Raw genomic sequence first — 22,051 nt, 5'->3', positions numbered from 1 at the left:
GGACATACATGAAAAGAGCACGACATCTTTCAAAACTGTATTATTTTTGAGTACATTCAAAATAATAACAAAACGTTTTGCTTTTATAAAATAAAGAAAACAAACAGGATGTACTTTCTGCCATCTCAGTCGCTGTCAACTGTTTTCTCGAGGGCATATACTTGTATACAACGTATACAGGTGAAACTCGAAAAATTTGAATATCGTGCTAAAGTTCATTTATTTCATTAATTCAACTTAAAAGGTGAAACTAATATACTATATAGACTCATTACATGCAAAGTGAGATATTTCAAGCCTTTATTTGTTATAATTTTGATGATTATGGCTTACAGCTTATGAAACCCCCAAATTTAAAATTAGAATATTGTGAAAAGGTTTCCATAACTGTAAACCATAATAACAAATAAAGGCTTGAAATATCTCACTTTGCATGTAATGAGTCTATATAATACATTAGTTTCACATTTTAAGTTGAATTACTGAAATAAATGAACTTTTGCACGATATTCTAATTTTTCGAGTTTCACCTGTACTTGCCTCACAGACATGAGAACTACATCTAGAAAAACCTTTAAGTGTCTGCATTTTGCTTATTTGACGTTAAATGCATTATATAAGTCACTTTGCAGCATGCGACTTATAGTCTGTAAAATATGGTATAGCAAATTATTTCACTGACCCCCTGGCTATTGGTCAAGGACCCTAGTATGTCCACAGACCCCACTTTAAGAACCCCTGCATTACAGAAATGTTGTACCTTTTAGCTTTGAATTTAATAGCTGTTGTCACTTGTCAGCAATTTGGAGGGAAATAATATGTACAAAATTAGATACCTTTTTATTTGCAATGGCTTCAAAAACCCACAGCAATTACATTTTGTGCTGACTTTACTTAGGTCTTAAGATGTGAATTTGCACAAAGCTATTATACCTGCCTTTCTGAATGCGGTCAGATTCCTGTAGCTAAAGAATGTGTCTGGATTGCAGAAATGTCAGAAAATAAGGAAATCAAATCCCTATTATATCATACATAAATAGCACTTATGTTATGGAATAAAGTGTTGAAATATTTATTCAACAATAAAATAAATTATCTATATAAAAATATATATACAAATCTCAAAACAAGGCAATGAGAAATAAATAAATAAATAAATAAAATACCTTGAAAGGCATTCATCTTTCAGTTTGTCATGACTGGCTTTTTCTTCAGTTATCAGTTTCTGTATTGTAAATGTTGTACAATTGGTCAAGGGCTTTCTGTGCACTCTGGCACTACATTGAGCTTCAGACAGACATCTGTAACCCCTTGTTCATAACAGATTCAGTGGGTTCGTCTTGCTGCCTATCATTTTGATAGACAGAGTGAGGGCCATTGACAACTTATTTCAAGAGATTTCTTTTGGGACCGAAGTAATAGATGCCATAATTCCATCACAGGGCAGGTAACTAGAGGAAGTGGCGCTATGAAAGCCGATTGTTAAGGAGATCTTGTAAGGAAAGTCTTTGACTCTCCTTGAAGCTGCCTTACTGAACCCCTTGGGGAAAAAGGTCCTGGTACTTTCCAACAGCGCTGCTCACCTGTGACCCCAAGAATACGTCACAGCTAGTGTGCTATAGATAGAGCTGACATCACTTGCCAGCCAGTTGGGATTAAATTACTATGGTATTCTTCTTTTTGTAAATTAATGGTGGAAATTGTTAGGGGTGGTTAAAAAAATCGATTATTGATTAATCGCGATTATGTTATGGACGATTATGAATCGATTATTAAATTTTCAAAAATCGATTTTTTATTATTATAAAAAAAAAAAATTTGCGTTATTATTATTGCCGCATCGCTGGATCTAGAGAGAAGCCGCCGCCGCCGTCGAGGAAGCGACAAGACAGCGCCTGAAGAAGCCGGCCGTCTTCGCCACCTTCAGCCATCCGTGCGAGCTACGCTATCCGGCGACGGATCCTTTCTTGCAAAACTTACTGTCTAAAAGAGCAGCGAGCGTCTTTTTCAAGATGCCTTGCACTTCCTGCGGCGCGTGCAGAGCCCCGCACAGCGACGGAGACCGCCATGTGATCTGCGCTCTCTGCCTGGGTTTGTGAGCTCAGCGACGCACTTCTGATGTCGACCCTGCGGGCTGCACTGCCGTCGTTTTCTGATGCAAATGCTCGCCGGAATGACTCCCTCGAGCGTCTATCTCTCCTTCTCCGCCCCCTCTCCCGGTCTCGCAGCCGCCGGCTCCCGCCCGCGCTGCCGCCGCCTCAGGGGACGAGGCGCTTGATATGGATGAGGACGCGCTGCTGACAGCTGTTCTAACCGCATATAATGCAAAAAAATTTTTGCATTATAAACTTTTTATTTACCTTGACATGTTTCGACTGCAACCTGCAGTCTTCCTCCACCTGAACAACACCTTGTCTTTCTAGAAGAAAATTGTCCAATTTCTACAGTATGTTGTTTCTGATCTACTTCCTTAAGGAAATAAGCCTTTCATTTATTTGTTATTGTTTCGTTCAACTTGATGAGTCACAACACAATGTGATGTATTCATTTCTGTGTTCTACAGAACATAAGCTACATACAAATAATTCTGAAATTATAACTACACAACACAGAAAGTGCTTTGAGTTGTTGTTACTCAATAAAAGAGTTAAGTAATTCAGCAGCTGACTTTTTTTAATACTGCAATCACTTTGTAGTGTTTTTTTCGTTTACTGTTGTGAAATGGAAAATCAATAATCGCTAATCGAGAATCGTTAATAATCGAAAATCGACTGTAATCGAATCGGGACTTCAATAATCGTAATCGAATCGAATCGGGAATCAGACAGATTAACCACCCCTAGAAATTGTGTGTGTGTGTGTGTGTGTGTGGGTGTGAGGGGGGAATAAAATGGTTGGACTGTGCAAAAAAAAAATCACTAAATGCATTAAAATAGTATAATGTCAGAAATAAACCTGCGGAGTATTGTGAAAAGCAAACTAAATAAAAAAGATTTTAAAAATATATCAAAATATGTTTTTGTCGTGTTTGACTGGGGAATACTGTGTGTTAAAGCTGAAGTCGGCAAGTCTGGCAGATTGAGTGGACTTAGGCAAAATTTTTAATGTTTACAACTCTCATGCCCTCCCCCACTATCAACGGATACCCTCCCACCCTTCGTGCTCGTCAGTGCGTGTGCACCAGGTTATCTGTGAACGCGCCCGTCTCATCAGCATCCATCAACACCATGGATTATTTGGAGGTATGCTGTCCTGGCTAATCTACCGATAGATTGCAATTGCTAACGTCATTTATACTCTAAATGAGCTTACTTGATTTGTTAGTGTTTTGAAAGCGAGATACATCCGCCATCACTCTTCGTTACTGCGCAAACTTCAGGCTTGTGCATGTGATTGTAACGTGCGCGAGGGGTGGCGTGTGCCCGATCTGTGATTGACAGTCAGATCTCACACCCCCCTGCGCTGATTGGACCCGATGATCCGGGAGCTGTGGATTTTTGCAAAACAAATAACACGCTCCAGGTGGAGTTAGAAGCTCAGGTTTGTTTCTAAAACCACTTTATTTATGTTGTTCTTCTGTCGGATTATAGTGTCAATTTCACTGAATATGATCCAAAAAATGTTGCCGACGGCAGCTTTAAGAAACACAACAAACATTATTGTGCTAGAATAGGGAAGAACGAGGGTAATTGTAAAAAAAATTACAATGCCCTTCAAAACTTACAGACCACTACAATTCATATGACATCTTTTGATATAGCCAACTGCTAAAACAAACTGCACTCTAATGAAAAGATTGCAATATTGAATACAACTAATTATGAGTGATTGTAAAGGCTGAAAATTAATCCCAGTGTATCTAAAATAAGAGCATGCATCAAAGCACCCATAATTACAGAATAGTTTTAACCTTTAATTATTTTAGCAGGAATATTGTGTGATTAAAACAAAAGCCTAAATTACAATGGTAAAGTAGGACAAACATTATAATGATCTAAAATAAGTTAAACCCATTTGAACGGTTTTCGACTATATCCTTTGATAAAATTATGTTAATTAAACATTTTAGTTACACAATTTTTATTTCAGTGTTAAAATTGCCACAGACCTCACAGTCAAGACAAAATCTTGCATGTACACTATAGTGACAGTGTAAGAAACAGTCTTAACATTCAACCAAGATAAAATAGATATTATTTGAATTCTAAATTATGAAACAATTGCACTATTTTCTCTCAAGCAGACAAAATGTGCATGTGCTGAATAAGTGTCATCATTTACTCTGATTATTTTTGATTAAAGGAGGTTATATTCATCCCTACCTTAAAAGCTGGCAGAAATTTTCATCCATTTCAAGCAACCAATTAACAGGAACCGGATTGCCGGGAAAGAAGACTATCATTCATTCAAAGCGCATTCATTTGGATAAGCCGATTGACATTAATCAGTGTTTATTGTTACAAAGATAAACATTAATTTATCAATTTATCCTACAGATTCACTGTATATAATACTAATATTTTTAATTTAAACCTTCAAGAGGACACAGGCAATTTCAAACTGTCAGTCCGATAAAGCCATCCTCTGTGAACTTACTGGCAGTGTGTGGTATGACTAAGAGAATCTAAGCGTGCACATATATAGGCGCTCTTTTCTCTCCTCCCTCTCATCAAATCCAATTACTCTTCCTACCCAGCGGGCTCAGGGACAGCAGTCTGAGAGACGTTCAAGAGCATGTGGTTGGAGCTTCACTGTTTGCACATGCTGTCAGTGAACCTCTGTTTCCTAGTGTTTCACTGCAGCAAACAAAAACAGAGACTAAATGCCACATATCCTGGTACCAGCTGTCTCAGGGTGTTTTCACACCTAGTTCGTTTGAACCCTCCAAACGCTCTCGGAGCGGTTCAGCATATATGTGAACAAACTAAGTGATCTCAGGCTGCATTTACACTTGGCATTAACATGCGATCCGTGATCCGATCAAGCAGGTCGGATCATAAGACAATCAGGACATGGAGCGTTTACACCTGTCCATATCAAGTGGCTTCTGTATCTGGATAACAGATCGGATCTCGCATTCCCGCGGGGAAAGAAAAGAAAAGGAAAAAAAAGGATGGCTCCAGTGCAAAGTCGACCTGAAGTGGTGGGTTTTCTTTTTAAAACAGTTTTCAGTCGGTGGACATTTTACAAATCTCGCAAAATTAGGAGGATGAAGAGACTGCAAGTACTAATAATGTGGATAGATGCCATAATGGAAACGGTACAGAGAAACGTATGGGTCCGAGAACGTTGCCAGCTGTGGTGGGAAAAATGCGCGTTCTTTACAGAAAATAATTGCTTCTGCAACTTTCTGGTGCGAAGGCAAACATTTCAGTATATTTGCGATGTACTTCGCACTCGACTGTATCGCAAAACCACACAGCTACGTGCAGCAATTCCTGGAGAGAGGAGGGGGAATAATGACAGTGGGCGGGGTTTATGTGACGTCCACCTGTGTATGCAAACACGATGCCTGGATTGCGTTTACATTACACCGATCACAATGTGTCCTCGTCTACCACCAAACCTGGACACGCTGATCGGATAACATTCCGATCAGAAGCGCGTTTACACTTGTCTTTTCAATGTGTATGTGGACAACATCCGGATACAGGTCGCATGTTAATGCCAAGTGTAAATGCAGCCTCACTCACTCACTGATCTTCACTGAAAAACTTCAGTAGCTTTAGCGCCATTGCTGTCAAACAAACTAAAATCGAAAGCGCGACAAGGCTGTGTCCGTATCAAATCGCAAAAGATCTGTGATATGTTTTCAGCAAACTGCGCAAAGAGAGGTGCGCACTTCACTGACGCGATCAGCTCCGCGGGTTCGATTCTCAGTGAAGTTTAGCGTGCATTTGGAAAACGTAGCGGGCACCAGTTGCCCCTGGACACCCGTAGAGGGTTTCACAAAATCCTGTGGGAAACACGGTACTCAGAGAGTCAACAGTATGCATTCGGAACACTCTGTATGTCAGAACATTCTTCTCACAAACATTTCTATACATTTTTATGAATTAATATTTTTAATGTTTCCTTAATATTTATTCATAATACTTTCATAATATTATTTACTGAAGACAAAGAAATCTAGTGGCCTTAACCCTTAAAGAGAACATTTGGTTCACCCAAAAATGTCATCATTTTCTTAACCTCAAGTTGTTTCAAACCTGAGTTCCTTTCTTCTGTAGAACACAAAAGAAAATATTTTTGAAGAATGTTGGTGACCAAACAGTTTTTGGTTTGTTTGGTAACTGTTTGGTCACCAAAATAATTTTTTAAATGATGACAGAATTTTCATTTTTGGGTGAACTATGTAGCATAAGTTGCTATTGAGGAACAATATAGGCAGTAGTAGTACTGTACACATATAGGCAAAATATAGTCTGTATTGTACACAATTAATATGAAACATTTAAGAGGTAAAAAAAACATTACTCTTTCCATCTACAAGCTTTTTACTTTTTTTTGCATGCCAATGGTGCAGTTTGTTGAGTCATGATGACTCAGCAAATATATTTATCAATGTTGCGAAATCTGACCCATTTCTCTTACATTAAATACGTAGGCCTATGTAATATCACAAATTGCATGAAGCCACGTGGGGAGGATATGCCATCTTTTTAAGTAGATGGGCTTATAGCATTTGGAGGAACAAAATAAAAATCAGATTCTGTGTTGACCCAATTCAGACAAGATAGCTTGAGGAAGAAGTTGTGCCAATTTTTGCATCATTTAACTAAGCAAAAAAGTTTAAAGATGGCAATGACAGCTTTCTGCTCCTCTCGATTCTTTTTGAGCTAAGAACTCGGTCAGACCGGAGGGAATTAAAGTGCAAGCTGTTGCCTGAGAGAAATCGGGAACACTGCCCAAGACATCGGGTGGACCATTTGCAAAATATGGTGACAATCTGACTTGCAATGTGTATTCATAAATTGAATCCCATAAAAGCTGATGTTATGTATTTTGACATCCTGAAATTATTACTAATAATGAAGGAAAACTTTACAGTTGTTACATTTAATTATGCTGTGTTTATTTCACAAATAAAACAAGAGTATCACCAGTGGCAAATTCTCTTAAAAAAATTGACTGAGATATAAGCCGAAAAACGTGCGCCTTTAACCGGCCTCAAATTGAGCCGTTCGATTTTGTGATGTCACAAGCTCGGAAGCCCCTCCCACGATTGTTGATTGACAGCAGCGTTTCAACACAGACCCGCCCTCGCTTGTGAGCCAGCTGTCAATCATAGTCTGCGCGGACCGGCGCGGTCATTGTTGATATGCTGGAGCACTGTCTATGAGCAGAATGGTGTCTAAGCGATTGTGGTGTTCTGTTCTTGGGTGTAATAACGAACACAGCAGTCATTTTAATGTTCCTAAATCCGAACCGCTAAAAACGCAGTGGCTGAGTTTGTTTTCGAAGGGAATATTCCCCACGAGCAACGTCAATGCTTTCATGTTTGCGCGAATCATTTCTCACCAGACTGCTTTATAAACGAAGGTCAGTATAAAGCTGGTTTTGCTAAGAAGCTGCTCCTGAATAAAAGATCGGTACCAACTATTCGTGTTCCTGCTGATCCTCCAGAAGACCTGAAGTGAGTGTAACGTTTTATTAACCTTTATATTAATATTTATATTAATCTTTGCAAATCGCTAGCTGCACGCTTCACAATGAATGCGTCTAAGGTTTACACTTAGGGTACATTACGGCATGTTTTCTATGTATGATGTTCTCTTTCATAGGTTCACTCAACGCTGCGGAAAGCGCAGTGGGATATCCTCTGGATGTGCCGATTGTCTGAAGCCCTATAGAATCACGCCAATCCATTGGCTGATGGCGCTCGCGCAAAGCTGGCTCCGCCCCGACGCTCTTACGTCGTAGCATGATGTACGCGCGCGCGCCATCTTCTCCTCAGATTTCTCTGCCTTCACGAAGCGGTCACATCTCGCCCTTCGTGCGGTTTTTCTGAGCCCGAATTCTTCAATTCAACTTCAGCTTTCGTCTCGACACTTCAGCGACTGGTATAAGTGGAACTCTGTTCTCCTTACAGTGAAGTGTCATGGATTATCGACGCTGCTCTCCGCCATGCGTTCGTTTCATCTCGAACGACGACCCTCACAGTAAGTGTGTTAAATGTATGGGTTTTTCGCATGCGCGTGAGGCTGTATTAGGATTGTCGAAATGTAAATTTTGTGACAATCTCCTTCTCAAAACCCTCCGCTCTAGACTCGCGGTTTTTGAGAAGGAGACATTCGTTTCCCCCCGTCGCGCTCCCGAGACTGCTGAGGCCTCTCGTGGATCCGCGGCCTGGGGTTCGGATGTTGAGCTCGAGGATATTGAGTATGAGCAGACGGGCCTCGCCCTTTCTCTCCCTCCCTCTCCCGAGCACGCACGCGGCGCGGTTGAATTCGCGCATGATTATTTATGTCCCAGCCCGGGAGCCCGCGAATCGGTTTCTTTCGGTCTGGATGACGTTATTTACACTGCAGCCTCCGACTCCGAGGATTTCGGGCCTGCTCTGGCTGATGACGTTATCCCGCCTAGCGGCCAGGACGCGCGGCCTACTCCGGCCTACACTGAGCTTATTGAGGTGCTGTCGCGCGCTACAGAGAAGCTCTCTATTGACTGGCCTGATGAGCCCCGCGAGTCTCAATCGTCCAAACTCGACGAGAGGTTCCTACGTGGCCCTAATTCTAGGCCAGAACGAAGAAAGCTGCCCTTTTTCAGCGATCTGCATCACGAGATCTCCAGATCCTGGAAGCAGCCATTCTCCGCACGCCTAACTAATGCGGCAGCCGCTGACTTCACCAACCTTGTTGGTTTTGTGGAGCAGGGTTATTCCGCTATTCCAGCGGTCGAGGACACGCTGGCTAACCACCTCGCCCCGTCGTCTGCACCGTCTTGGAAGGCGCGTCCCCTTCTTCCTTCCAAGGCTTGTAGGACTACTTCCTCCCTTATTGGGAAGTCTTACATGGCGGCTGGTCAGGCAGGCATGGCCCTGCATACCATGGCCATCCTTCAAGCCTACCAAGCGGACGTCTTGAAGGACATGGATGAAGGAGAGGGACTGACGCCCGAAGCTGTCAAAGAGCTTCGCAAAGCCACAGATCTGGCCCTAAGAGCCACCAAGCACACTGCTCGGGCTGTAGGTCGCTCTATGGCGGGCTCGGTTGCTGCAGAGCGCCACCTCTGGTTGAATCTCACGGAGATCCGAGACAAGGATAAGAGTTTCCTCCTGGATGCCCCTATCTCCCACTCAGGTCTTTTCGGGGAGGCGGTCAACACGGTGGTTGACAAGTTCCGCGCCGCTAAGTCTCAGTCGGCCGCGTTCAGGCAGTTTATGCCCAGGAGGGTCAGAGGGCCCAGTGACTCCAACCCTCCCCCTTCTCAAACCCGAGAACGCTCTGCTCATAGGGCTGAGTTCCCTACTAGCAGGAGTGACCCGGCTCGCCACCCACCAACTACTGTCTGGGGAGCCCGAGGTCGTCCATTTCCTCGCCAGCGCCCTCACAAGCGCCTTCAGCTGAAGCGGTCCAACAAATCGGCCGCTCCAGCCTCCTCGAGCCGTTCCTGACCCGCAGGGCAGGAAGAGGAGAGCCTCATCAGATCTACGAGGTTGGGACAGACCGCGCAAGCGTTTCTGCCCTCCTCCAGCCGGCTCTCCTCATCCAACCCTGTCACCTTCGCCACCCAGCGTGTTTCGAAGTGCAGGTCCTGTTTCACTCTCTTCACCCAGTCCGGCGCAGGAGGAAGGAGACGCATCTTGCTTTCTCCCCTCGCTCCCGGTGCACGTTACACCCGCCAATCGCTTCCTCAGAGGCACAGTTCTTTTTCCTCTGGAGCAGGCGGACCCAGTTACTTCTATCCAGGTGGTGGTACCCCCCCAATACGTGTCAGGACGCCAAGCGCTCTCCTCCACGGTCAACCGCGCCTCCCCATGGAAACCAGCGCGACACCCTACCTCAGGTATGTCCCTTGCACTGCAACACTCCTCTGCCTCTATCACATTTCGTTCAAGAATGGGAGCGTTTACCAGGGGTATCGCCTTGGATCCTTCGCACAGTTCGGCTCGGCTACACGCTTCAGTTTTGTCGCAACCCCCCCTGCTTCAACGGGGTCTTTCCTACTGTAGTCGACAGCGCCGCTCAGGCTTCTGTACTACAGCAGGAGATTTCATCCCTTCTGCTGAAGGGGGCGATAGAAGAGATTCCTTCGGGGGAAGTCGAACAGGGCTTCTACAGCCGTTACTTCCTGGTCCCGAAGAAGGGGGGCGGCCTGCGGCCGATACTAGATCTTCGCCGGTTGAATTTCTCTCTTTACAAAGGAAAATTCAAAATGTTGACGCTGAAGGCCATCATATCTCATATCCGGCGGGGGGACTGGTTCGTGACGGTAGACCTCAAGGATGCTTATTTCCACATCCAGGTCGTACGGCGACACAGGAAGTTCCTCAGGTTCGCCTTTGGAGGGAAAGCGTACCAGTACAGGGTCCTCCCCTTTGGCCTCGCTCTAGCGCCAAGGACGTTCACAAAGTGTATGGATGCTGCTCTGGCCCCGCTGCGGCTCCAGGGCATCCATATACTCAACTACCTGGACGATTGGCTCCTTTTAGCCCACTCCAGAGAGTTGGTGACTCACCACAGGGACATTGTCCTCCGTCATATTCAGTCTCTCGGTTTGAGGCTGAATACGGAGAAGAGCGTTCTTACTCCAGCTCAGAACACGGTTTTCTTGGGGGTATGCATGGACTCCGTTCTTATGCAGGCCCGTTTGGCTCCTGCACGGATTTCCAGTCTGGTGACATGTCTGTCCCGTTTCGCACTAGGCCAGCATGTTTCCGTGAGCACCTGCCGCAGACTTCTGGGCCTTATGGCCGCGGCCTCCCCTGTGCTACCTCTGGGGCTGCTCCACATGAGACCTTTTCTGTGGTGGATGAAGCTCTCAGGGGCTCGGCCCACGGGGCCAGCCTTTCGCCTATTGAAGGTGTCGCGCAGTTGCTTTCGCGCCCTGTCAATCTGGCGGGACCCCCTCTTCCTTCAGAAAGGAGTCGGTATGGGTGCGGTATTCCGTCGCCAGATGGTTACGACGGATGCCTCTCTGACCGGCTGGGGAGCGGTTTTCGAGGGCAGGCCAGCGTGTGGGGTTTGGACTGGCGAGACCCTCTCGTGGCACATAAACAGCTTGGAGCTGAGGGCTGTCTTCCTGGCTCTTTGCCACTTTCTCCCTTTCCTCGAAGGACACCATGTCATTGTCAGAACGGACAATATGGCAGTAGTGTCCCATGTAAACAGACAGGGGGGTTCACGATCGCGTACCCTAGACAGGCATGCGCGTCACCTTCTCCTGTGGTCCCAGGACAAGTTCCTCTCTCTGAGAGCAGTTCATGTCCCAGGGATTCTGAACCTCGCAGCAGATTCTCTGTCGAGGCAGAAGCTCAGGTCTGGGGAATGGATGTTGAACCGCCAGTCGGTGGCCCTGATCTGGGAGGTGTTCGGAAAAGCGGAAGTGGACCTCTTTGCATCTCAGGAGTCGTCCCAATGCCCGCTTTGGTTCTCTCTGAGCCCTCCAGCTCCATTGGGGATAGATGCGTTCGCCCACCCTTGGCCGATGCAGAAACTCTATGCCTTCCCGCCCATCAAGCTGATCCAGGCGGTTCTGTCCAGAGTGAGGGAGAGCGGAGTCCGCCTCCTTCTGGTAGCCCCATTCTGGCCGTCCCAGCCATGGTTTTCGGAGCTGATCCCTCTGTTGGAATCCTCCCCCTGGGAGATACCGGTCAGGGAGGACCTGCTTTCCCAGCTTCAGGGCAGGATATGGCATCCTCGCCCCGACATTTGGAAGCTGTACGTTTGGCCTATCAGAGGCCGTTAGCTTTAAGCTTTGATCTCCCAACCGACGTTCAGGAGACTATTGCGAATGCTAGAGCCCCTTCGACGAGGAGGCTATATTCCTCCAAGTGGAGGGTGTTCGAGGCGTGGTGCTTAGCACATGATAGGAACCCAGTTAGCTGCCCAGTAGGCTCAGTGCTGGAATTCCTGCAGGAAAAGTTTGCTTCCGGAGCGGCCGCTACCACTCTCAGAGTGTATGTCGCAGCTATTGCTGCTCATAGAGAATCGGATGAGATTCCCTTGGGGAAACTGAGGTTAGTTTCGGCCTTCATGCGTGGGGTTAGGCGCCTGAAACCGGCTCGCCCCCCTAGTGTTCCCTCGTGGGACCTGTCAGTCGTCCTGGAGGGTTTGACAGAGGCTCCCTTCGAGCCCTTGGAGTCAGCTCCTGAGCGGATTCTGACTCTTAAGGTTGCTCTTTTGTTAGCTTTATCTTCACTGAAGCGGATAGGGGATTTGCAGGCTCTCTCTATTAGTGAGTCATGCTTGGACTTCGCTCCTGGCCTGGTTAGGGTTACCTTGAGGCCGAGGTCGGGGTATGTACCCAAGGTTCTTTCCACGGCGTTCCGCTCTCAGGTTGTTAACCTTAATGCTTTCCACCCTCCTCCTTTTGCCTCTGAGGAAGAAAGGAAACTTAACTTGCTCTGCCCGGTCCGTTCTTTGAAGTTGTATGTAGATCGCTCAAGCGGTTGGAGGAAATCAAACCAGCTCTTGGTATGTTTTGGTGCTGGCCGCCGCGGGCTTGCAGCATCAAAGCAGAGGATTTCCCACTGGGTAACGGACGCTATTTCGCTGGCTTATGAGGTGCGTGGTTTGCCTTCACCTCTTAGCATCAGAGCGCATTCCACCAGAAGTGTGGCTTCCTCTCAAGCTCTCTTTAGAGGGGCCCTCTTGGAAGACATTTGTGTGGCGGCAGGTTGGTCCTCTCCGCACACCTTTGTGAGGTTCTATAATTTGGATCTTGACATGACTCCAGGTTCCCAGGTTCTATCTGCTTGAACCTATCATGGTTGTTCTTATTTGGTCTGGTACCGGTTATGGCAGCGCTTAGCTTGGCGAGTTTGGTATTTCGTTCCCACTGCGCTTTCCGCAGCGTTGAGTGAACCTATGAAAGAGAACGTCTCTGGTTACTTACGTAACCTATGTTCTCTGAATAGGGAACGAGACGCTGCGTTCGCTGCCAAGCTCCTCGCGCTGCCGACAGTTTTTCTTTTCGGCAGAGAAATCTGAGGAGAAGATGGCGCGCGCGCGTACATCATGCTACGACGTAAGAGCGTCGGGGCGGAGCCAGCTTTGCGCGAGCGCCATCAGCCAATGGATTGGCGTGATTCTATAGGGCTTCAGACAATCGGCACATCCAGAGGATATCCCACTGCGCTTTCCGCAGCGTCTCGTTCCCTATTCAGAGAACATAGGTTACGTAAGTAACCAGAGACGTTTTCAATATAATTCATAATCCCACGTTTATACTGAACAACGCGTTATGGTTATTGTGTTATTGTGTTACAAACGGTGTACGCACAGAACAGAGGGGCGGAGTGAGCAAAGCTCATTATGATTTAAAGTCATATGCACTGAAACAGCTTGCTGAAAACAGAGCTGTTTTTGACCAGGTAAAATAAGTGTTTTCTTACAATATTAATGAGAATTTTTAATTAAAGTATATTACAAACTTTTAATTTAGACCCTAAAGAATCATACTAGCTTGTACAAAAATGGCATTATATGATACTGGTGTTCCCATCATGCACTGGGCCTTGAATAATTATTGAGGTTGATTTTTCACTGTTTTACAGCTGTATTTCAACAGTTTTATCATTGTTTTTGTTGTTAGGATTAGTAACTTGCCATTTTGTGACATTTGGAGTACATTTTCGACTCAAAATGACATATTTAAACAAAAACGATACATCAAATGTTACCGTCATTGTGTATTGTCTACCCAGTGTTGAGGTCTTTTTGACATGTAGTTATGGTGCCTCACACAATATAGATTGTATTAATCTACTTAGATGTTTATAAATAAAACGTATACTTTAATGTGTGGTTAAAATCAATGTTATATTGTTTGAGTTAAATGTATTGCAAAGGAAACTTCAACTATATATATTACTCAACCTTTTACAAGCCAAGTTAAAATTACTTATTTATTTTCTTTTAACTTAGTTAAAAAGAGTTTACTTAATTCCAAATGTGAAATTTAATTTAAAAATATGAGTGTCACTGTCAAATTTACTTAAAAAATATGCGTCCAAAAACTTGCCAAAGAAAAATTAGGTAAATTTTACTTATTGTTTTTTTTCTTCAGTGTATGTTATACTTATTTTCATCTTTATAATAATAATTTATAATTCATCAAGTCGCATTTTGAGGTCTAAATAACTAAATTCTCGCCTAAAAAAACAATTATGGTGGTTTGCTTGTCCGCCATGACACTTGCTGTGAGATATGCTGCAAGCGGAGTGATACAAACGGTGAAAGGTTCCCGTGGTGATACTGGTAGAATATTGCATGGCTGGAAAAGGCTCTCAGCCAATCAGATTCGAGAACTAGAACAAACTTTTATATATAACCATTTAGTATTATTTAATAAAATTTGAGTTTAATGCCTTTTATATGTGATTTCTTGGATTTAGGCTAAATCGTTTTTATTAATAAAAATCTTAAGTAGACTTTTACCATATTTTGAGAATGCCCGGGTACGGAATTCTTGCAAGGTCTAAATGGTCTATGCACAGACTTTAAAACATGCAAGGACAAATCCAAATGCAGCTGCATTCAATGGCATCCTGGTGCTTCCGACTTTGTGGCAACAGTTTGGGGAGGGCCATTTTCTGTTCCAGCATGACAATACCCCTCTGCATCAAGTGCCATAAAGAAATGATTTACTGAGTCTGGTGTGGAAGAGCTAGACTTGCACAAAGCCCAGACCTGAACTCCACTGAACACCTTCGGGATAAATTGGAACACCAATTGCTTGTTGTGTCTGAATGGAACCAAATCCCTGCAGCCATGTTCCAATACAGTCAAAATCAACCAAGAAAAGTGCATGCAGTTATATCAGCAAAAAGAAGAAAAACACCCCATTATCGCCAATCGTTTCAAACCTTAAATGCTCCACAAGCATACAGTTGTAGTGTGTCCACACACTTCCAGCCATAGTGTGTATGTAAATATATACATGCCGTTTATAAATATGCAAATTATATGTAAATGTAAACAGTCATATACATTTCATGTTTGCATATTTGACATGTAAATACGATGTTAGATGCAAATTGGATTGCAAACCCTAAAGCATAGGAAAGTTATTGAGCTACAGGACTGCACAGCCAAGCAATAATGTTGCTATGGAAAAATCAGCTCATGCACAGGGGGGCTAATTGAGCTCGCTCTCAGAATAGAGGATTTTCTGAGGATAACTTCAGCATCTGCAAGATTTAAATCCACGCATTGCATCTTTTTACACCTAATGTTCAAAAGTTTTGGGTTGGTACAATTGAATGTTTTTGTAGGAAGTTCATTTATTTGATCAAAAATACAGCAGAAACAGTAAAATTGTACGGAGCCCCCCTAGTCCCACTTTGTCAAAAAAATGTATTATAACTATCTCGTGGCCTCAAGATAAGTAACTCGTGGCCTCAAGATAAGTAACTCGTGGCCTCAAGATAGTATCTCGTGGCCTCAAGATAGTATCTCGTGGCCTCAAGATACTAACTCGTGGCCTCAAGATACTAACTCGTGGCCTCAAGATACTAACTCGTGGCCTCAAGATACTAACTCGTGGCCTCAAGATACTAACTCGTGGCCTCAAGATACTAACTCGTGGCCTCAAGATACTAACTCGTGGCCTCAAGATAGTAACTCTTGGCCTCAAGATACTATCTCGTGGCCTCAAGATAAGTAACTCGTGGCCTCAAGATAAGTAACTCGTGGCCTCAAGATAGTAACTCGTGGCCTCAAGATAGTAACTCGTGGCCTCAAGATAGTAACTCGTGGCCTCAAAATAGTAACTCGTGGCCTCAAGATAGTATCTTGACTCTATCTTGACTCAAGATACTAACTCGTGGCCTCAAGATACTAACTCGTGGCCTCAAGATACTAACTCGTGGCCTCAAGATACTAACTCGTGGCCTCAAGATACTAACTCGTGGCCTCAAGATACTAACTCGTGGCCTCAAGATACTAACTCGTGGCCTCAAGATACTAACTCGTGGCCTCAAGATACTAACTCGTGGCCTCAAGATACTAACTCGTGGCCTCAAGATACTAACTCGTGGCCTCAAGATACTAACTCGTGGCCTCAAGATACTAACTCGTGGCCTCAAGATACTAACTCGTGGCCTCAAGATACTAACTCGTGGCCTCAAGATTCTAACTCGTGGCCTCAAGATACTATCTCGTGGCCTCAAGATAGTAACTCGTGGCCTCAAGATAGTAACTCGTGGCCTCAAGATAGTAACTCTTGGCCTCAAGATACTATCTCGTGGCCTCAAGATAAGTAACTCGTGGCCTCAAGATAGTATCTTGTGGCCTCAAGATAGTAACTCGTGGCCTCAAGATAGTAACTCGTGGCCTCAAGATAGTAACTCGTGGCCTCAAGATAGTATCTCGTGGCCTCAAGATAGTAAGATACTATCTTGTGGCCACGAGATAGTTATAATATTTTTTTTTGACAAAGTGGGACTAGGGGGGCTCCGTAAAATTGTGACATATTACAATTTAAAATGACTGTTTCCTATCATAATAAAATTTGTTAAAATGTAATTTAGTGATGGTAAAGCTGAATTTTCAGCAGCCATTACTCTTTATTGTCACGTTGCCTCAGAAATCCGTATGCTCAAAAAACACTTCTTATTTTTAATCAAATGGTGAAAACATATTTTTGTGGAAACCACTATCCATTTTTTTCATGATTCTTTGATTATTAGAAAGTTAAAAAGAACAGCATTTATTTGTTGTTGTTTTTAGTAACAAAGTGAAAGTTACTACACTGTCACTTGACAATTTCTTTAAAAAAAAAAAAAAATCTTATTGAGCCCAAAGTTTTGACCGGTAGTGAAAAAAGTAGTGAAAATTCAGCAAACTGCATTTGTCCATACTGCACATCATATTGAACAGCTTTGACAATCCACCTTAAAACAACAGAGAATTGACTTTAACTAGTCTGATAACACCGTATATTGTTTTGTCTACGTTCTGCTTGTCAGAGATAAAGGAGTGAAGCATTTTAGTATTGTCCGGATTCTTTGTATTCCTATTTCGATGCTCTCAGGCAGAATGTGGTGTCGTGGTAATGGAATGAGATTCAATCTTTCTTCCATTCAGACTGACGGGCATTTTTATGTTTGTAATTTATGAACTGTTGTACAGAGCTTCATGGAACACCGCTTCTAAATTAGACCATTGTTTAGCATTCATGACAGCTAGCATGAACCTTTAATGGTTAGTCTTGAGAGAGGAAGAAAGCTTCTTGGAGCTACACTTTGACCGGCAAGGCTGAATTCCTGATTTGATGGACCTGCATGTTACATCATTAAAAGTTTTTCTAAATCACTTATATAAAACAAGGATTAGTGTTTGGTAACTCTTAACATATTGATTAGCATTGGGAAAAAGGTTGAAACGGATACAACTTTTCCTTTATTACAAATCTATATCTTGGAAAGGAACAAGCCAGGTGTGTGCACGGTCCATATCGATCGTCTGATAGAAATGCTGACAACAGAAGTTCCTAGTGTGCTAGTTAGTTCAATGTTATCCAATAATGAGCATTATACTGTTCTGTTCTCTGTTTAATGGCATGGTGTCATTTTGACAACATGAAAGTGCTTTTTAAAGTCACTATGAACTCAAAATGGGCAATTCTTATTTGGCGGGTGGGCCGAGAGCCGTAGAGCGAAACGAGGCCGCTGGAGCGAATGCTAATGAGAGCGATTCACACTGATCTCGAGGCCAGTGCAGCTTTTATTATGCTTATGCTGTAGTCGACAGCTTCCGCTCTTTTCGTTGCGTATGTGGGGTAACGCAGCGCTGTTTTGCATGGTTAAAACAATCATACTAAATGCATTTTTTAGTATGTTGAAAGTTATGTTATAGCGTTACTCTACATTTCTCTTTGAATTGTTGTTTTAGACTTCTAATTCGTGACTGGTGTTTTGTTTTGCTCTATCCCCTGCGCTTCCGCGTTCGTCATTACGTCATGCGTCGGGTCAAGAATCACACTTCCACTGTAAATCGATGCGTTCGGTCATCTGCCGGAAGCTAGTTATTTTAGTCGATACAGTTTTAAATATGGATATTTTTCTTACATGAACGCATTGCTTCACTTCAGAAGGCCTTTATAAACCCCCCTGAGCCGTGTAGAGCACTTTTATCATGGATGGATGCGCTTTGATGGACTTCAAAACAGAAACAACCAATCACTGCTATTATAAAGCTTGGAAGAGCCAGGACATTTTTTAATATAACTCTGATTGTGTTTGTCTGAAAGAAGAATGTCATATAGCCTACACCTAGGATGCCATGAGGGTGAGTAAATCATGGGGAAATTTTCATTTTTGGGTGAACTAACCCTTTAAAACGGTAAACGGGAAATTGATGGGCATGGTATATCTGAATATTTCTCTCTGTAATCATGTTCCGATTTTATGGATTTCAATTTTCATTATACAGGTGTAACAAGATGGAGTGTAAAGTCTGTATCTTGGCAAAAATAATTCTACAAAATAAATGGACACACTGGAGACCTGTGACACTGCGGTGAAAAGTTCAAACACTGCTTACCAGGGGCTGGTTGCACCAGCTGTGCGTAAGTTACAAATTAGCCTAGTTTTGATGTAAATGGGCACTAAGATACAACTTACGCACTAATAAATATTTTTGCGTTGCACCATTAAACTTAGTTGAAGCAAACTAAATATTTACGGAAGCCTCCGATTAGGAGTAACGTTTGGAATAAAATAGCAGACAGATTGAACTGCATCAATAAGCTCTTCTTTTACCTGACAGACTTCAATTCTATACGCATATACAGTATAATGCTGATATTTACACTCGATTACATTTTAAGAGAGAGAACATTATGTGAATCGATTACTTTGTTAGCTCATCAACACGCACCCGTCCTACAGCACACCGCAGTGTGCATGTGCATCTGTCCTATCGGTCCGTGTTGTGCATGTCAAATAAAATCAGTCAAAATCAATCATTTCTTATGTTTTTTTGTATCAATACTTATTTATTTATCCTTGTTAATTTTGTTTCAAATACATTTTCTGAATGTTATTTAGGCTACATGCAGTATAAAAACACTTATGTTATTCATGATTAAGTGTTTAATGGAAACGTATTTTTACTGTTAGTTTACTGAGGCAAAATAAGTTAGAATGAAGGATAAATTAAAATTCCCAGCATTTAAACAACTCCTGTTCACGTATTTGAAGGCTGCTATTGGATCCTCAAGGGTAAACGTCATTTTATGCGACTACGCATTACTTTACAGAGAGTTTACGACCTACTAGCTGCATTCTGTCTTACGAACAAATGGTGCACTGCAACGGAATGAAGTACAGATTAAGTTACAAACTGGTAGTTACTAAGCCTCTAGTGTGGACTTTACGTTCGAATTTAAGAAAGAACTTCTGAACGGCTGGTGCAAACCTACCAAGGTGATCAATGTTTAATATGTATTTGATGGCAAAATGCAACAAAAATAGTATTCACATTAATCTGCATGCATTTATATTGTTAATTATGTCATTTAAATCTTGTGTATCAGTTTTCTTATGTATCCTCTAGGCTACACTGGAAGAGGAAAACGGAGAGAGATGCTTCAACTCAGAAACACACTGGTGTCAGGAGAACCACCACACGCTCAACATTAACAAGGCCAAGTAGCTGGTGGTGGATTTCAGGAGAAAGGACAGAAAACAGTCTAACACTAATCAACTCTGCTATCCCCTACGTACCCCTACGTATCAATCCACTGTACATCTGCAACTGTATTATATGTATAAGTGTGTATTATGTGTATAATCTGTACCTTTTTGTTTATTTATTGTGTAGACTATATATTGTGTATAATGTGTATGTCTAATTGTATTCTGCACTGTCTAGAGCGCGTTCTTAATGGTGTGTTCACACCGAACGCGAATTTAATTATTTGCGCGAGTGGATTACATACAAAGTCAATGCAAAGACGCGAATAGACGCATCATTCTTCTGCGGAAGTTGAAAAATTTGAACTCGAGCGAATGTTCAAGCGTCTAACGCGATAGAAGCGTATTTGACGCTCTATTCGCGTTCGGTGTGAAGTACACACCATAAGACTTTCACTCACCACGGCACGTGCTGTTGGATGATGTGACAAAAGATATTTGATTTAAAAAATAAATCAAATACCCATCCAGGTTTCTGCAGTAATTGGTGCCAGTTGCCCGAATATACAGTATATATATATATATATATATATATATATACACACAGTGGGGATAACAAGTATTTGATACACAGCCGATTTTGCAGGTTTTCCCACTTACAAAGCATGTAGAAGTCTGTCATTTTTATCATAGGTACTCTTCAACTGTGAGTGACGGAATCTAAAACAAAAATCCAGAAAATCACAAGATTGTATGATTTTTAAGTAATTCATTTGCATTTTATTGCATGACATAAGTGTTTGATCACCAACCAACCAGTAAGAATTCCGGCTCTCACAGACCTGTTAGTTTGTGTTCTCCACTCATTAATGTTCTCCACTCATTACCTGTATTAACTGCACCTGTTTGAACCCGTTACCTGTATAAAAGACACCTGTCCACACACTCAATCAAATAGATTCCAACCTCTCCACAATGGCCAAGACCAGAGAGCTGTGTAAGGAAATCAGATTAAATTGTAGACCTGCACAAGGCTGGGATGGGCTTCAGGAAAATAGGCAAGCAACTTGGTGAGAAGGCAACAACAGTTGGCGCAGTCATTAGAAAATGGAAGAAGTTCAAGATGACGGTCAATCTCCCTCGGTCTGAGGCTCCATGCAAGATCTCTCCTCGTGGGGCATCAATGATCATGAGGAAGGTGAGGGATCAGCCCAGAACTACACGGCAGGACCTGGTCATGACCTTAAGAGAGCTGGGACCACAGTCTCAAAGAAAACCATTAGTAACACACTACGCCGTCATGGATTAAAATCCTGCAGCGCACGCAAGGTCCCCCTGCTCAAGCCAGCACATGTCCAGGCCCGTCTGAAGTTTGCCAATGACCATCTGGATGATCCAGAGAAGAAATGGGAGAAGGTCATGTGGTTTGATGAGACAAAAATAGAGCTTTTTGGTCTAAACTCCACTCGCCGGAAGAAGGATGAGTACAACCCCAAGAACACCATCCCAACCATGAAGCATGGAGGTGGAAACATCACTCTTTGGGGATGCTTTTCTGCAAAGGGGACAGGACGTCTGCACCGTATTGAGGGGAGGACTCTCTTGTCATTATTTGCCTTGCTGTCGCTTCCTACTTTGGTTGTAAACGGCAGCCGACGTCCTGTTTAAGTGGCAGGTACTGTCGGCTGCCAGTGGCAGCAACTTCCTGCTGTCAATTTTCAGCTGAATCCCCTCTCACGATTCGCTTGAAAAGTAGATTGTGGACATCTTCAAGATCTATCATGAAATAAAATCATCAGAACCCCTACCCCTAGTTCCTGATGGATTTTCTTGCTTGAGAAGCCATTTCATTTGGATAAATATCATAGACAAGAAAAGACCACGGCAACTTCCATTTCATGCCAACTTTAACAAATAAACAAACTGGCCAATCTCAACAGATTTCTCCATGTATCAGGAAGCTTCCAATTCCTTTTTCTTTGGGTTCCAATAATGATGTGCTTTAACTGAAGTACTGGAGACTCACTAAGGGTGTACTCACACTAGCCAGTTTGAACCGTGCCCGAGTGCGTTTGACCACCAAAGCGCGGTTCGTTTGACTAGTGTGAGTGCTCCGAACCGTGCCCGCGCGCGGCTCGATTAGCCGGCCCTGGCCCGCTTGGAAGAGGTGGGCCAGAGCACGGTTCAGTTGGACTCGGGCGCGGTTCGCATGCAGTGTGAGCGCTAACCGTGCTGGAGCACGGAACA

Source organism: Rhinichthys klamathensis, unplaced genomic scaffold (genome assembly GCF_029890125.1).
Source record: "Rhinichthys klamathensis goyatoka isolate OS25496 unplaced genomic scaffold, OSU_Roscu_1.1 h1tg000446l_1, whole genome shotgun sequence".
Classification (NCBI taxonomy): domain Eukaryota; kingdom Metazoa; phylum Chordata; class Actinopteri; order Cypriniformes; family Leuciscidae; genus Rhinichthys; species Rhinichthys klamathensis.
The sequence above is the reverse complement of the archived record's forward strand: the minus strand, read 5'-3'. Positions refer to the sequence as shown.